Raw genomic sequence first — 5,547 nt, forward strand, 5'->3', positions numbered from 1 at the left:
AAAGGATGCTAACTACTATCAAGAAAACACACAAAAGGATAAAACTCACTGATAAAGCAGGTATACAAATGGAAAAGAGAAAGGAATCAAATCTTACCACTACAGAAAAACACTGAGCTGTAATAATAAACAATAAGAGAAGAAAAAACAAACAAAAGATATTCAAAACAGCTAGAAAACAATAAACAAAATGACAGAATAAGTCCTTACCTGTCAATAATAACCTTGAATATAAATGGAATAGATCTCACAATTAAAAGATATAGACTGGCTGAATGGATAAAAAAACAAGATCCAACTATATGCTGCCTTCAAGAAACTCACTTCACCTATAAAGACACACATATGCTGAAAGTAAAGGAATGAGAAAAAACAAAAAACTCCATGCAAATGAAACCAAAAGTGAGCAGGAGTACCTATACTTAGATAAAACAGACTTTAAGACAAAAACAGCAAAAAGAGCCAAAGAAAATCGTTATATATTGTTAAAGAGGTCAATTTTGCAAGAGGACATAACAATTGTAAACATATATGCACACAACATTGGAACACCCAAATATATAAAGCAAATACTATTAGATCTAAACAGAGAAAGATAAACTCCATTACAGCAATAGTTAGAATAATACTCTTAGCATTGGAAAGATCATCTAGACAGAAAATCAGCAAAGAATTTTGATTTTGGGGTATAAACTGCAGTATAGACCAAATGGACCTTACAGACATCCACAGAACATTTCATCCAACAGCTGCAGAATACAGATTCTTCTCACCAGCACATGTGACATTCTCCAGAATTGACATATTTTAGGCTACAAAACAAGGCTCAACAATTTAAAAAAATTGAAATCATATCAAGTATCTTCTCTGACCAAAATGGAATAAAACCAGAAATCAATAGCAAGAGAATCTTCTGAAATAGTACAAATATAAGAAGATTAAACAACATGCTCCTGAGCAACCGATGGCTCAAAGAAGAAATTGAGAAGAAAATATAAAATTTCTTGAAACAAATGAAAACAGAAACACAACATACCAAAACTTATGGAATACAGCCAAAACAGTAATAAGAGGGAAGTTTATTTTAATTTTATTTTTAATTTTTTTTGTGTTTTTTAAATTAATTAATTAATTAATTAAATTGATCAGTATACAATGTAGTTGATTTTCATGTCCCTTTACTGATTCCTCTTTCCCCCCTTCCCACTCATCAACATCATATCTGTTCCCTTGTCTTAACAAGTTCAAGGAATTTTGTGATTGTTGTGTCTTCTTCCCAGCCACCCCTCCTGTTTGTTTGTATATTTATTTATTTATTTAATTACTTTTAGCTCCCACAAATAAGTGAGGACATGTGAGATTTCTCTTTCTCTACCTAACATATTTCTTTTAATATAATTTTTTCTAAGTCCATCCATGTTGCTGTGAATGGTAGTATTTCATTCTTTTTTATAGCAGAGTAGTATTCCACTTGATGCGGACCACCTGATGATGGACGTTTGGCTGGTTCCAACTCTTGGCTACTGTAAATAGTGCTGCAATAAACATGGGAGTACAGGTATCCCTTCACCATGATGATTTTCATCCCTCTGGGTATATTCCCAGCAGTGGAATAGCTGGGTCATATGGTAGCTCTACCTGTAGTTGTTTGAGGAATCTCCAAACCATTTTCCATAAAGGCTGCACCATTTTGTAGTCCCACCAACAGTGTATGAGGGTTCCTTTTTCTCCACAACCTCACCAGCATTTATCATTCTCAGTCTTTGGATATTAGCCATCCTAACCGGAATGAGATGGTATCTCAGTGTGGTTTTGATTTGCATTTCCTGAATACCGAACAATGTGGAGCATTTTTTCATATGTCTGTTGGCCATTCATATATCTTCCTTTGAGAAATCCTTATTTAGCTCCTTTCCCCATTTTTTAATGAGTTACTTGTTTTTTTCTGTAGAGTTGTTTGAGTTCCTTGTATATTCTGGATATCAACCCTTTGTCAGATGTATATTTTGGCAATATTTTCTCCCACTCTGTTGGTTGTCTTTTCACTCTGTTAATTGTTTCCTTTTCTGTGCAGAAGCTTTTTAGTTTGATATAGTCCCATTTGTTTATTTTTCCTTTGGTTGCCTGTGCTTTTGGGGTCATATTCATGATGTCTGTACCCAATCTTAGTTCCTGAAGTGTTTCTCCTATGTTTTCTTTAAGGAGCTTTATAGTTTCAGGATGTATATTTAATTCTTTAGTCCATTTTGAGTTAATTATGTTATATGGTGAGAGGTACAGGTCTAGTTTCATTCTCCTGCATATGGAAATCCAGTTTTCCCAGAACCATTTGCTGAAGAGGCAATCTCTTCCCCAGTGTGTAGACTTAGTGCCTTTGTCAAAGATCAGATTGCTGTAGGTGTATGGTTGATTTCTGGATTCTCTATTCTATTCCATTGATCCATGTGTCTGTTTTTATGCCTTCATAGCTTTGTAGTGTAGTTTAAAGTCATTTAGTGTTATGACTCCAATTTTATCTTTTTGCTCAGAATTGCTTTGGCTATTCATGGTCTTTTGTTAGTCCATATAAATATTAGGATAGTTTTTTCCATTTCTGATGGGGATTGAATTCAATCTGTAGATCACTTTGGGTAGTATGGATATTTTCATAATGTTACTTCTTCCAATCCAAGAACATGGGATATCTTTCCATCTTCTTGTGTCCTCTTTAATTTCTCTCAGCAGTGGTTTGGAGTTCACATTGTAGAGATTTTTTCACATCCTTGGTTAACTTTATTCCTAAGTATTTTGGTTTTTTAGTGGCTATTGTAACCAGCTTTCTTGATTATTTCTTTTTCCACATGTTCAGTGTTGGAGTATAGAAATGCTACCGATTTTTGTGTGTTGATTTTGTATCCTGCTACTTTGCTGAAATCATTTATCAACTCTAAGAGTTTTTTGTAGAGGCTTTAGGCTGTTTGATATATAGGATCATGTTGTCTGCAAACAGGGACAGTTTGACTTCATCTTTTCCAATCTGGAAGCCCTTTATTTCCTTCTCCTCTCTGAGTATTCTGGCTAGTACTTCCAACACTATGTTGAATAGGAGTGGTGAGAGTGGGCATCCTTTTCTAGTTCCTGTTCTTAAGGGAAAAGCTTTCAGCTTTTCTTTGTTCAGGATGATATTGGCAGTGGGCTTATCATATATGGCTTTAATTATGTTGAGATACTTTCCATCTACACCTAACTTGTAGAGAGTATCATGAACAAATACAGAATTTTGTCAAATGCTTTTTCAGCTTCTATAGAGATGATCATATGGTCTTCGTCTCTGATCTTATTGATGTGGTGTATCACATTTATTGATTTGTGTATGTTGAACCAAACTTGCATCCCAGGGATGAATTCCACTTGATCATGGTGTATAATTTTGGGTATGTGTTGCTGTATTCTGTTAGCTAGTATTTTATTGAGGATTTTTGCATCTATATTTATCAAGGATATTGGCCTGTAGTTTTCTTTTCTTGTTGTGTCTTTGTCTGGTTTTGGTATCAGGGTGATGTTTGCCTCATAGAAGGAGTTTGGGAGAATGGCCTCTGTTTCAATCTTTTGGAATAGTTTATAGAGAATTGGTTGCAATTTCTCTTTGAAAGTTTGGTAGAATTCTCAGTGAACCCGTCCAGTCCTGGGCTTTTCTTTGTTGGGAGACGTCTGATAACACTTCAGTCTCTTTTATTGTTATTGATCTGTTCAGATTTTCTTTATCTTCTTGGCTCAGTTTCAGTAGTTTGTGTGTGTCCAGAAATTTATCCATTTCCTCCAGGTTTTCAAATTTGTTAGCATATAGTTGTTTATAGTAGTTTCCAATGATTCCTTGTATTTCTGAGGTATCAATTGTAATATCACCTTTTCCATTTCTAATTTTTGTTATTTGGGTCTTCTCTCTTCATTTTTTTACTTAGCCTTGCTAATGGTTTGTAATTTTAATTTACCTTTTCAAAAAACCAACTTTTTGATTCATTGATCTTTTGTATTGTTTTTATGTGTTTCTATTTCATTAAGCTCTGCTCTGATCTTAATTATTTCTTTCCATCTGCTAACTTTGGGTTTGGATTGTTCTTGTTTTTCTAGTTCTTCAAGGCGATGTGTTAGGTTGTTCACTTGCCATCTTTCCATTCTTCTGAAGTAAGCATTTAATGTGATGAATTTTCCCATTAGTACTGCTTTTGCAGTATCCCACAGGTTTTGGTATTATGTCTCATTATTTTCATTAGTTTCAATAAATTTTTTGATTTCTTGTTTAATTTCCATGTGTTCATATAGTTTCCAGAGTTTAATTTGTTCTTCATTTCTAATTTTAATCCATTGTGATTGGAAAAAGTACATGGAATAATTCCAATTTTTTTGAATTGATTTATGATCTAACATGTGGTCTATCCTGGAGAACGTTCCATGTGCTGATGAGAAGAATGAATATTCTGAGGTTGTTGGATGGAATGTTCTGTAGGTATCTGCCAAGTCCAGTTGGTATAAACTGCTGTTTAGATCTTGTGTTTCTCTATTGATTCTTTGCCTAGATGATCTGTCCAATATTGAGACTGGGGTGTTCACGTCCCCTGCTATTATGTTATTAGTGTTTATCTCATTCTTTAGGTCTAATAGTGTTTGCTTTATATATCTGGCTGCTCTGACATTGGCTGTGTATGTATTTATGATTGTATGTCTTCTTGATAGATAAATCCTTTCATCATTATATAGTGGCCTTCTTTATCTCTTTTTATGCTTTTTGGTTTAAAGTCTATTTGATTGGATTAAAAATAGCTACTCCAGCTTGTTTTTCATTTCTATTTGCATGGCATATCTTTTTCCATCTTTTCATTGTTAGACTTTGTGTGTCTTTACAGGTGAGGTGAGTCTCTTGAAGACAGCATATAGTTGGGTCCACATTTTCAATCCAGTCAGTCAGTCAGTCTGTGTCTTTTGAGTGGGGAATTTAATCCTTTTACATTAAGAGTTGTTATTGAAAGGTGTTGATTTACTCTTAGCATTTTGTTTATTTTTGTTTGGATGTCTTAAGTATCTTTTGTTCCTTTCTTTCTGATTTACTGTTTGTCTTCTGTATTTGTTGGTTTCTTGGGGTGGTAGATAAAGGTTTTTTTCTTTTTATTGTTAGCATTTTTATTTGACTGTTGGGTTTTGTTCTTTCTTGAGTATTTGTGGCAGTGGTGATTGTTTTTCAGGTACCAAACTTGGTAATCCCTTGAGAATTTCTTGTAAGACTGGTTGTGTGGTAGTGAACTCCTGCAGTTTTTGTTTGTCTGAGAAATATACTATTTGTCCTCCATTTGGGAAAGATAGCCTTGCTGGGTAAAGTATTCTTGGCTGGCAATTTTTGTCTTTTAGTATTTTGAATATATCATCTAATTCTTTTCTGGCTTTTAGGGTTTCTGATGAAAAGTCTGATGTTAGTCTGAATGCAGCTCCCTTATAGGTGACTTGACACTTCACTCTTGAAGCTTTTAAGATTCCTTCTTTGTCTTTGAGTTTTGCCAATTTGACTATATAACA

Source organism: Cynocephalus volans, chromosome 11 (assembly GCF_027409185.1).
Source record: "Cynocephalus volans isolate mCynVol1 chromosome 11, mCynVol1.pri, whole genome shotgun sequence".
Lineage (NCBI taxonomy): Eukaryota > Metazoa > Chordata > Mammalia > Dermoptera > Cynocephalidae > Cynocephalus > Cynocephalus volans.